General features: G+C 39.7%; 1 long non-coding RNA gene across 2 annotated transcripts; it reads left to right on the top strand.

Annotated features, from left to right (window-relative positions):
* The first annotated feature begins 3301 nt into the window (after nt 1-3301).
* Nucleotides 3302-12064, top strand: LOC131274920 (uncharacterized). Of its 2 annotated transcripts, none has more exons than XR_009182209.2 (4): nt 3302-3401; nt 3886-3972; nt 4497-4629; nt 8874-12064. It is a non-coding gene; the product is annotated as an uncharacterized lncRNA (long non-coding RNA). The 2 variants fall into 2 exon arrangements; XR_009182208.1 differs by lacking the exon at nt 3302-3401 and adding an exon at nt 3420-3520.
* Nucleotides 12065-12737: the final 673 nt, after the last annotated feature.

Here is a 12737-nt window from a genome sequence, read left to right as displayed (position 1 = left end):
GTTTGCCAGGGAACCAGCAGTGGACTACAGAGATCTAGGACTAAGGAGACCCCACCCTCTCCCTCTCCCTCTCCACTGACCAGGACTGGTTGTTGAGGACAGAGAAGGGAGTGGAATTACTGCCTACCGGGGATGAGGGAGGGGACAACCAGCAGAGCCTGAAGAAGTGCCTCTGAGAAAGTTAGAATTAGGAGGCTCTCAGCCTCCAGGCAGTGATCTCTATCACACTGATCTGGTCTGGGGGATGCTAACACACTCTGGCCAGGAATTGAACTGAAGGGCTGACAATGAGTGCCATGTGCTTGTGGACCAAGGAAAAGCATGTGGGGAGCACAGATATAAATAAGTAAGAGAGGCATTTTCTGGTCTTTACAGTCTCCCTCCCCAAGGCCCTAGGCAGCAGGTCTGCAACACATTACTATGCTCAGGTCCCAGATCTCAGCAACTAACAGGGACAATCCTAAAGACCCAGAACAAGTTGAACCAAGAATCAAGGACACCAGTAACACACAGCCTCCTGCCATTAATCCCTATGAAAGGAAAGTGAGCATCTGAGTAAACTCACCATCCAAATTGGATGCCTAGACATCAGCAAAAAGTTACAAGTCATTCTAAGAAAATAGAAGAAATAACCCAAAAAAGGAATGTATCAAAGTCCCCAGAAGAGACACAGGATTTCAGACAACTAACCAAGGAGATGCACACAAATTCCCAAAATCAAATGAGTGACTTGGGAGACAATATGAATAAAAAGATAAAAGAGATCAAGAAGTGTGGGCTATGGTGTGGACCACAGGACATGGGGTGCAGCGATGCCCAGAGATGTACTCACCAGATGCAATGGATGTGTCATGATGATGGGGCAGAGTGTTACTGTGGGGGGAGTGGTGCTGTGGGGGCAGTGGGGGTGAATGGAGACCTCATATTTTTTTAATGTAATATTTTTAAAAAAATGAATAAATTGAGTAGAATTTGAAAAAAAAAAAGAAGACACCAAGTGAGCACAAAGAATTTGAAAACCTGAATAGAAAAGTAACAGAATTCATGGGAATGAAAGACACAGTAGTGCGATAAAAAACTAATTAGAGGGGAGCAGTTGTAACTCAAGTGGTTACCGACCTACTTCACTTGGACAAGGCCCCAGGTTCGATCCCTGGAACCTTCTAAAAACAAACAGATGAAAAAATGAACTCTCACTTGGCACAGTTGTAGTTCAGTGGTTGAACACCTGTTTGTAATGCATAAGATCCTATATTCAATTGCCAATACCTCCTAAATTATGGATTTAAAAATATGAGCCATCCATATGCTACCTACAAGAGACTCACCTTAGAGCCAGGGATAAAAACTAGCTGAAAGTGAAATCTTTGAAAAAGATACTCCATGCAAACAATAACCAAAAAAGATCATGTCCTCTACACAACTAAAAGAAAAAAACTTGCAAACTTTGATGAATGATTCTGCAGTTCTTTGGGATTTGAGGGTTCTATGATAATAGAAAAGAGGCCACTGCCTCTTGTAGTTTAGAAAAATCTGAGAGAAGAGACAGAAGAGGGGGGATGAGGAGGAGGAGGGGGAGGAGAAACTGGAGAGAAGAGGGGAGAAATGGGACATAAAGAATGGCACAGAAGGTTCCTGTGGTCAGAGAGGACTCTGAAAAGGCACCAGTAAACAGGGGAAGCTTAAGGGAGCTAGGAGAAAAACCCTCTGACCAGGTTCTGTACTAGAGCAGAAAAGAAAAAATGATTAATTGGTTTTATTAATGAAGAGTGGCAAGATATTTGCTCAATTGCAAAATTCCTTTTTGCTCCTAATTCACTCTTGAGTATGTCTGTGTTGATAATGCTTGTTTAGCTTAATACCCCAGCTTTTAGCCATATTTAGAACTAGAGAAACTTATTCCTTGAATAGGAACCAATAAGGATTTTTGTGGCTCCTTTCCTATGTAGGCACACCTCCTTTTGGATGGCATGGAACTGTACCACCAGCAGGTGACAACTCAGAACTTGGTAGGTGAGAGATATAGAAGAAAGAAACTGTGCAAGCACCAAAGAGCATTATCAAAGAGCTTTTGTTCCTCCACTTCACATTATCTGTATATATTTTTGTTAGGTGAAATTCACATAACATAAAACTAACAATTTTAACAGTACATTCAGTGGCATTTAGTACCTTCACTATGTTGCGCACCAAATTTATCTAATTCCAGAACATTTTCATCCACTCCAAAGGAAACCTCATAGACTGAAAAGGAGTTACTCCTCCTTCCCCACTCCCCTCAACCCTGTCAACCATTAATTATCTTTCTGTCTCTCTTTATTTGCATATTTTGGGGATGGGGTGTGTGGGAACCTCTTATATTTTTTAATGTAACATTTTTTTGTGATCTATGTAGTTATAAAAAAAGAATTAAATAAAAATTTTTTAAAAGTTTCCATTCATATAATAGTTTTGGACATCACAGGAATAATCTGTTTGGAGTGATTACACAAGTCCTAAAAGATGAATTACTGACAGTTTGTTCCAAGTACTGCTCTAAAATATTCCAAGTGTTGATTTATTTACAACCATAGCATTTCATAGGTCTTAATTTGCCTTTAAGATTTTGCACTTTAAAAATTCCTGTGTATCTTGAGAAACTATAATAATTCTGTCCATTTTAACTATTTTTATCATCTTGGGTCCTAGAATCATGACTTGTTAGTTGAAAAGGAATCAGTAACCATCGACTAACAAAGATGCACTGCATTTTATTGCTCTACAATATTAGCTTTGGCCTTCTGTGATGTAGAATATTTATCTCACATCAGAAGGGGCCAGCAGCTCCTCCAGGGAGGCGCCCCCACTCCAGGTAGGAGGTCCACGTGGATGCCAGGTTCCACTCGTGTCTCGGGGCCGGGGAGATGCTCGGCAGGGAGGACGCATGTAGGGGCCCCCGGAGAGGCGTGGGACCCAGGCACCGAGGAAGCCGAGGGCCGGTGGGAACGCCTGGGGCCGGACGGGGTCAGGGTTGCTGCAAGCGTGTGGCCGGGTCTTAGCTTCGCCCCCGCTGCTCAGCCCCGCCCCTGGTGGATCAGCCCCGCCCCCTCAGCCCCACTCTCAGCCCCGTCCGCTCAGCCCCGCCCCTGCCCTTTCAGCCCTGCTCCCACTCAGCCCCGCCCCCAGCGTTCAGCTCCGCCCCTGGGCTCAGGCCCCACCCCTGCCCATTCAGCCCCGCCCCCTCAGCCTCACTCTCAGCCCCGCCCCCCGGCGTTCAACCCGGCTCCCGCTCAGCCCCGCCCCCTGAGCCCCTCCAGCGCGCGGCGCGGCGGCGGCGGCGCCTCTCGCAGCTCCGGGTGTTCGGGATCCGGTCGCGGTGAGCTGGTGCTCCGGCCAGGCCGAGTCGTGGCGCGGGCCTCCAGGTGTGCGGTGAGGGGCGCGTCTGGCCCGCGGGCGGGCGGGCAGCGAGTGCGGAACCGGAGCCCTCAGGGGGAGCGCGCGGCGCCCCCTCAGACGCCCGCCTGCCCCGGCTCCGTGCGCGGTGCGTGTGGGACCCAACCTGGCGGCGGCGGGCGCGGGCTGCGGGGCCGCCGGAAGCGCGGAAAAGCGGCGAGCGGCTCTGCCTGTGCTGCGTTCTGGGAGCGCGGGCCCGCGCCGCCGAGGCTCCTGCTCGCTGGACGGTTGTGCGTGCCCCTCTCTCTGCGGTTTGGGGCCGAGGTGTTGGGGGGCTGTCTTCGCGGGGGCGGGCCCGGGGCCTGCTTCAATCTTTGGCATTTTTCCAGACACGGATACCTTTCTGTGAAAGTTAATTTAATGAAATTACCTATTTGAGCTGCACAGCCATTCACGAGGTACCGCCTTTTGTTATCCAAGCCTCAGTTGATAGGTATTGGTATTTTTTTCCAGTTTTGGCTGCCATGAACTTGCTGTAGGATTCATTATACAGCAGTTTGTCTCTGATGGATTTCTCGGAGTGGAATTAACAACAATGATGTAAGTTTATATTTTTAAGAAACTGACAAAATGTTTGCCAAAGTGGCAGGACCATTTGGCATTCTCACCAGAAATGTATGAGGGTTGTGGGAAACAAAGGCATGCTATTTCCATGGTAGCAAGTTCCTTTCTGACCACTGGGTCATGCTGTCCCTGGAGATGTATGTGCAGGTGGCTAATCTCTGTGGGAAACACAACATCCCAGCAGAACCCAGACTTGGTATCTCAAGTAACGTGGGCAACAAGATTTATGAGTATACTTGTTTCAATAACATAAAGGAACATCTTGGGCTTTAGTTACTATCTTATCCACCATGCACTGTGTTTTCATTAATGAAGTTATGGGAATAGTTAGCTAGAATAGTTGCTGGTTCTCACGGTTGCTTGAGGTATGTAAAGAAGCTCCTGATATTAATAAACTTGTCTGATGAGCTTGAGGAATCAATGCTCACAGATCCCCTGATCCCAACCTCTCTTTGTCTTTCATTCCTGATACCCTTTGGGTCCATGACTCTGACATTTAGTGCCCAACATGGGGCCTGAAGTAGTGGCTACAGCAGAGATTCTTCCACAACAGTATCGGGAACGCGGAACTGAAAACCTTCCTGAAAGGTTGAGGCGTCCATCAAAGGGTAACTCGAGTCTGACCATACGCTGGTAAGAATTTTAATTAATCCTGTTTTCTGCTGGCATCAGGGTATGGGTAATCAACCAGGATGGGTGGAAGAATATTCACAGGTACTAAAATCTCTCTTAAATACTGTCCGAGTCTCAGTAAAAGCTGCTAATTTACTTCAACTTTTTGCTCTAGTACAAAAACACTGTTATTGGTTTCAGCCACAAGGGAAAAATCTTTTAAATCTTAAACAGTGGAAACAAGTAATGAAGGCACCATGTAGAGCATATCAAAAAAGAAAAACTATACCCCTGTCGGTGTGGGCTTTAGGACAACAAACTGCAGCAGCCTTAGATCCTTTACAGATTAAAGCAGGAGAGAAAGATGAAAGTTCTATATATTCTAAGCCCATAAGTAAATTTGAAATGAAAGAAGGTAAATTGGAACAAGAACAGGAACTTGAGGCGAATGGGGAGCCATCAGGTTTTTTCCCTCACCCTGATATTAACCCTTTCATCAATAAAAGCTCAGTGAAGTGTCCTAATGAAATATCTTCTGTGTATCCAGTACAACCCTCTGCACCTACTGAATTGCCTTCTGTTACTAAGCCTAAATTAGAAATGTTTTCAGATGTTGCCGATGCTTTGCCTTATGTTAAACAATTATTATCTGCTTTCCTTGTAACATTACATGCGATACCACCAGATATAAAGAATCTGCAAGGGGGTGTCGAGTTTCATCTTGAGCCAATACCTTTTAAACTATTGAAAGATTTAAAATGAGCAAAGATACTAAATAAAGTCCTTGTTAGTGAAATCAGGCTTGTAAGAAAACTCTCTGGTAAAGTGTTCACTAAGATAAGGAAACTGTTCTGGCAGCAACTCACTAAACCCCCTGCTGTCTACATGACAATGTAGCTGTGGGCTAGTGGGGGTTGATAGAGTTAAGCCATGTTTCCATGCTAATTCTGATTGGGCTTATTTAACCAAGATAATAAAATTAGTACAAAATTTTTATCAAGGTTTGGAAAGGAATTTTCAGTTTTAAATCAATAGTTTACTCCTGAACTTCAAGTCTCAGTATAGTCTTACAAAGTAATAATCCAAAAATGTGTGTTAACGGTCTGTCTAAACTGCTAAATAAGAGCTTAGCTACATTTCTGCTGCTCAAGTTATCTTAACTGATTGCTGATAACTAATAAAAATGTTTCCAAGCACAAGGTTGCATGTTACAGGAAACATGGATTCCAGAAGAACTCTTAAAAAGTGATATCTAAGATGTGATATAACGGAGAACTTAAAAACAACTATACCAAGAAAATAAGAATTATGAGTTAATTGCAAACTGTATGTTTCTGTTAATGTGTTGTTGATTGTTCTGTGTTTGTCTGTTCGTTCAATGTCAGTGTATATTTTGATACCTCTGGATGGTAATATAAATTAATAAAAATTTTAAAAAGAGCTCTATTCAAATGGCCAAAAATTAAATAAGTGCTTATATTAATACTTAAGTTTAAATGTTAATAAGATCTCTACGATGATAAAAATTGTAAGTCTTGATTAACAAAATTACTATGTCTTTTTATAAAAAGTTTTTCTTGCCTAGGTTGAAATGAATACCTTATTTTTCTTCACAGGATAAAATGAAAGATGTAAAACTTAAATGAATATTAAAGAAGGTTAAAAATTTGTGGAAATGCTGACTGAAATTTAATAAGTTTTTTCTAAAAAGTGTGTTTTGTCTTAAAGTAGGATGGCTAATTTTCACAAACTCTTGGAACTTAAATGCATGTGGCAAGTTATAGAAAGTATTGTGGTAACTTTAAGTAAGGAAATGTGTTCTGTGAAGGTAAAATTTGTCTTAAAGTAATATAATTATAGTCTATATGGTTATAAATAATTATAAGAAATTTAATGAAGCATTGTTTAAATTAAAGTGTTTAAATGGCTAATTCCAAAAAGTCATTATTAAACAAACCTGAATTAATAATAATAATAATAAAAGGTGATTTTATAACAGGAAAACTTGGCAGCAGCCAGCCTCCCCTGACAACTTGCTTCTAGGAGACTGTTTCTAATATTGCATGCTACTAAATATTTGAAGTAAAGAAAAGTTCATTATTTTAACAAGCTTGTTTAGTGTTGATGGTATTATATGTTGTAAGAAGTTTGCCTGATAACTTAGTATGTGGGCTATATGGAATGTGTTTTTTTTTAGTAAAGAAACAGGAGATGATTTTGTCTTAAGATAAAATGATTAATTAATGGGAAAGAGTAGAGTGTGAAACAAAACCTAGGTGAATACTAAAGTGTAGAAGGTTTGTAGAAAAGAAATTTTTATGATTAAAGTTAAGTAAAACTTGATGGGTCTAGCTATAAAATTTTAAAAGGTTTAGTATTAAGCAGTATACTAATGCAAAGTTAAAATTTTGTTCTTTCTCAAAGCCTCTCAAATCATTAATCTGTTTTAGTAAAAGTATTTATCCTCAATAAGGAGTATACAAAAAAAGTCTGTTTTATCAAAATAGCTTCTTGTGCTTTAACCTCATCATTTCCTCAGTGTTCCAAGAAGGAAAACTCTTATCTCTTTTAAAGGAACATAATGTTCAAAACTGCTTTCTCAAAATCAAATCCTGAAAAGTAGCCTTTTATTCCAAACTAATTATAAGAGATTTGTTCTTTTACCTTAAAAGAAAAATTAAAGTAATAGTTAAGTTCATTTAATATGTTATAAGTCGAATAGAAGGTGTTTAAAACAAAGTGTTATAAAATTAACAAATTTTTTCTTTAACCCTCTGTTAATTAAAGTTGTATGAATAAAAAGTTCCTATGAATGCTTAAAAGTGTATAAAGTTACCAATATTTTGGCATAATATTAAAGAAAAGTACAATGTGGTTAATTATGGTTTTAATTATTATAAAAGAGTATGTGTCACAGAAACAACCTCTTATCCTAGATTAAAATAACACTGTAGTATGCAGCAACCCTAAACACTGCTAGTTTGTTGCAAGAAGTTAATGTCCAGCTGTGTTGCTATCACTTTGTTTTAAAACTTGCTAAAACTTTCTTTAAGTCAAGCCAGCTGCATTCCTCTATCTGTAAAAAATCCAACAATGAACTTTTGCAGTGCTTTTCAGGGCTATGTGCATAGCCCAACCATCTTGTACAGTTTTTACTGATGGTAGTAGTAATGGAAAGGCAGCATACGTTACTTCTCAAAAAGAACAGGTTTGGCAGACTCATTCATCTGCTTAATGCACAGAGCTTTCAGCCATCATTAAGGTTTTACAAATGTTTCAAGAGCCCTTGAATATTGTCTCTGACTCCGAATATGTTTGTTTAACTGTAAGCCATATTGAAACAACTCATATTTTTATTACTGATATATTGTCTCAACTTTTTGCTGACCTTCAAACCCTCATTCAGCAGAGAAGTCAGCCTATATATATTACTCATATCTGGGCTCATTCTTCCCTTCCTGGTCCTCTAGCTACCCAAAATACAAGAGCTAATTTATTAGTAGGATGTTTGCAAAATGCCAGTAAATATCATGCATTAACTCATATTAATACCAAGGGACTTAGACATAAATTTCCTCAATTAACAAAACATCAAGCTCAAGAAATTATTTGTACCTGTCCCACCTGTGGACCCTTGACCACAGTGCCTTTTTTAGGCACTAATCCCAGAGACCTAGCTCCTGATCAATTGTGGCAGATGGATGTTACTCACATACCATCATTTGGTAAATTACAATATGTTCATGTCTGTATTGATACTTATTCTCATTTTATGTGGGCTACTGCACAAAATGATAAACGTTTTCATAATGTTCATTCCCATCTGTGGTCTGCTTTTGCTGTGATGGGATGCCCCTCAAAAATTAAAACTGACAATGGTCCTTCTTACACCAGTAAGTCCTTTGCTGCATTTTGTACTATGTATGGTATTGAACATACTATGGGTATTCCTTACAATCCTACAGGACAAGCCATAGTTGAACACTGCCATCATACCCTAAAAACTATGCTTTTAAAACAAAAAGGGGGAGATGATGGTATTATAACACCAAAAGATCAATTCGCAAAAGCTTTATTTACTTTAAATTTTCTTAATGTTTATAATTCATTGACACCTGCAGAATGTCACTTTGAAAAATGTCAAATGTCTACAGTGGATGCAGGAAATGAAGATCAACCAATATTCTGGAAAGATATTTTAAGCAGTGAATGGAAAAAAGGCAGGATTAAAGTATGGGGGTGAGGCTATGCTCTTGTCATTTCAGAAAATGGAGAACAAATTTGGTTACCTGCGAAGAGGATTAAACCTCGGAATGAAGAGACGGGGTCTCCTGCAACTTCTGATGATGGTGATCATAAGTAATGAGGAAGCTGCCAGTAATTACACTTATTGGGCCTATATACCTAACCCCCTATTACTTAGAGTGTTAACCTGGAAAGATCCATTCTTTCATATATATCTGAATAAGACCCAGATATTCCCTGGACCAATTGATGATCGATTGCCAATTAAACCCTATGAGGAAGGACAAAGAATCTGTAATCTCATATTACCATTTGATTATCGACGCTTATGCTTTGGTAACCATCCTTCCTGTATGTATGTTAAAAATCAGACAATGATTATCTTCAAAAATAATAATAGTCTATTGTGACTTTATTTCCCTCTTACAATTTTATCATGACCAAAAAATCCTTCTTATGATTGCCTGCAAAAAGAAAGTAGGGATAAAGAAGGATGGCAAGAGTGCCATATGGGAAGAGGATCTGTAGTTTTTAATGATTAGAATGGAACAGTGTGGGAAAGTGCCCCTATGGGGAGTCCCATTGAATAAAATGAGAGATTTATTTGGCATGGTCTAAATAGTAAAGGACAACAGAAAATAATTTTTACTAAAAATAATAGTGTTTGGAAACAGAAAGGGAAATGGGTCCCTTCTCCGTGGTGTAATATCACATCTATACACAAGCAGAAGAATCTGTGAAAAGTTTTTCTAGGAATAGCTCCTACTATAGAATGGATTGGGAATAATAGTAAGAAGGGTCAATACCTGCATTTAAATCAAATTCATCATCTTCAGGCGTGTGTAAGAGATCCTTATGTGTTTGTGGTTGGAAAATTAACTATAACCGAGAATGCTGTATTTTATAAAAGTGGGGCTTTGCATACCTGTTTGTCTGAGAACATTTTACAGAATGGAGATTTCATTACAGTGGCTCGAAGGTGGCGGGAAGTGTGGATTCCAGTGCAACTGAACTGAATTTGGCAATCATCACCTGAAAGTCAACTGCTATTCCATATGGCTTAAAAAATCCTGAAGCACTCGAAGCGATATGTGGGACTGATAATAGCTGGCATACTAGGACTGATTGGTGTCATTGCAGCTGCTACTACAGCTACAGTGGCCTTGCATGAGATGATGCAGACTCAACAATACATGCATGATTGGCATAAGAATGCTAGTGACTTATGGCATAGTCAAGAATATATTGATGGAGAATTAAACAGTAGAGTTAATGATTTAGAATCAGCGGTTTTACATCTTGGAGATCAAGTATATAACTTAAACTTACTTAGGGGATTGAAATGTGATTGGAATGAAAGTAACTTTTGTATTACTCCACTTGCTTATAATAATTCTATGTTTGATTGGGAAAAGATTAAAAGTCATTCGATAGGTCATAAAGGTAATATGTCATTAGCAATAGAAGAATTACAAAAAAAGAATATTAGAAATGTATCATAATCAAATTGATGTAACTGCTGATAAAAATATCTTTAATGATTTAATTTCTCATTTTAATTTAATCCAGTAGATTGGTGGAAGTCTCAACATTTGTTATCAACATTAGGAATAGGATTTTGTGTATTAATCTTGTTGCTCATTGTTGCTTGCCTGGGATGAGAAGTCTGTCGAAGACTGCACCATGTTGACGCAATGGGACAAGCTAATAATTTGGTACTTGCTAAAACCCTGATATAATTCCCCATGGTCAGAGTGCTTGGCTGGTAGCCAATGATGGGTAAGACTCTCAGAGGAGGGTAACTTAAGACAGGCACAGCCACCCTGACTGAAACAAAAAGGGGGAAATGTGAGAAACAAAGGCATGCTGTTTCCATGGTAGCAAGTTACTTTCAGACCACTGGGTCATCCAGTCCCTGGAGATGTACATGCAGGTGGCTAATCTCTCTGGGAAACACAACATTCCAGCAGAACCCAGACTTGGTATCTCAAGTAACCTGGGCAACAAGATTTATGAGTATACTTGTTTCAATAACATAAAGGAACATCTTGGGCTTTAGTTACTATCTTATCCACTGTGCACTGTGATTTCATTAATGAAGTTATGGGAATAGTTAGCTAGAATAGTCGCTGGTTCTCATGGTTGCTTGGAGTATATAAAGAAGTCCCTGATATTAATGAACTTGTCTGATGAGTTTGAGGAATCAATGCTCGCAGATCCCCTGACCCCAATCTCTCTTTGTCTTTCATTCCTGATACCCTTTGGGTCCATGACTCTGACAAGGGTCCTAGGTTTTCCACATCTTCTTTAACAGTTGGTATTATCTTTCTTGATTTTAGCCATTTTAGTATGTCTATATGATAAGTCAAAGCAGATTTTAATTTGTATTTCCCTAGTGATGAAAAGAAGTGAATGTTTCTTCTTTGGTGAAAGTATATTTATGTATTTTCCCATTTTGAAGTGCTGTTTGTCTTTTTTTTTTTAACAAGTCAATTTTATCCATACATATCAATGAAGCATACAATTCATCCAAAGTGCACAGTCAGGGAAACCGACTTTGGCCCAGTGGTTAGGGCGTCGGTCTACCACATGGGAGGTCCGCGGTTCAAGCCCCGGGCCTCCTTGACCCGTGTGGAGCTGGCCCATGCGCAGTGCTGATGCACGCAACGAGTGCCGTGCTACACAGGGGTGTCCCCCGCGTAGGGGAGCCCCACGCGCAAGGAGTGCACCCATAAGGAGAGCCGCCCAGCGCGAAGGAGGGAGCAGCCTGCCGAGGAATGGCGCCGCCCACACTTCCCGTGCCACTGACGACAACAGAAGCGGACAAAGAAACAAGACGCAGCAAAAAGACACAGAAAACAGACAACCGGGGGAGGGGAGGGGAATTAAATAAATGAAAATAAATCTTTAAAAAAAAAAAAAAACAAAGTGCACAGTCACTGGTATTTGGCACCATCACATATTTTTACATTCATCACCTCAATCATTATTAGATCATTTTCATTATTTCAACAATAACCAATGAAAAAACAAGAAAATTCATCACTTTTCCATCTGTGCTTCCCCTACTGTTCACAGCTCCCGTTTTTGGCTACTCTTGCATGAATCCTTTTTTTTCCCCCTCTATAAATGGACTTTACATTTTATATAAATGGAATCATATACTATGTTATACAATATATTTAGTACATAATAAAGCACTCTTACTGTATTTGTCCTATTGTGTCTGGCTTCCTTCACTCAACATAATGTCCTCCAGGTTCACTCATGTTGTCAAATGTTTTACAACTTCATTTCTTCTTACAGCTCCATAATATTCCATCATGGGAAAATACTACTGTTTATCCATTCCTCAGTTGATGGACATCTGGGTTCTTTCCAGCTTTTGACAATTGTGACTAGCACTGCTATGAACATAGGTGTGCAGATGTCTGTTTGTATCAGTGCTTTCAGTTCTGGGTGTAGACCCAATAGTGATATTGTTGGATCACTGGCAAATCTATATTCAACTTCTTTAGGAACTGCCCAACAGTCCTGCACAGTGGCTGTACCATTCTGCATTCCAACTAATAGTGAATAAGTGTTCCTACCTCTCCACATCCTCCTCTCCAACATTTGTACTTCTTTGACTTTTTAGTAGTAGCCATTCTGACAGATCTAAAATGATATCTCTTAGTTATGATTTGCATTTCCCTAGTCATTACGCATATTGAACATTTTTTTCTGTGTTTTCTTGTCATTTGTATCTTCTTTGGACAAATGTCTATTCATGTCTCTTGCCCATTTTTTAATTGAGTCATTTGTTTTTTTATTGTTGAGTTGTAACCTCTTTTATATATATGGATATTAAATCCTTATCGGACCTGTGATTTCCAAGTATCTCC

The sequence above is a fragment of the Dasypus novemcinctus genome, chromosome 21, assembly GCF_030445035.2.
Source record: "Dasypus novemcinctus isolate mDasNov1 chromosome 21, mDasNov1.1.hap2, whole genome shotgun sequence".
Taxonomy (NCBI): Eukaryota; Metazoa; Chordata; class Mammalia; order Cingulata; family Dasypodidae; genus Dasypus; species Dasypus novemcinctus.
Note: the sequence above shows the minus strand (reverse complement) of the source record. Positions and strands in the feature narration are given on the sequence as shown.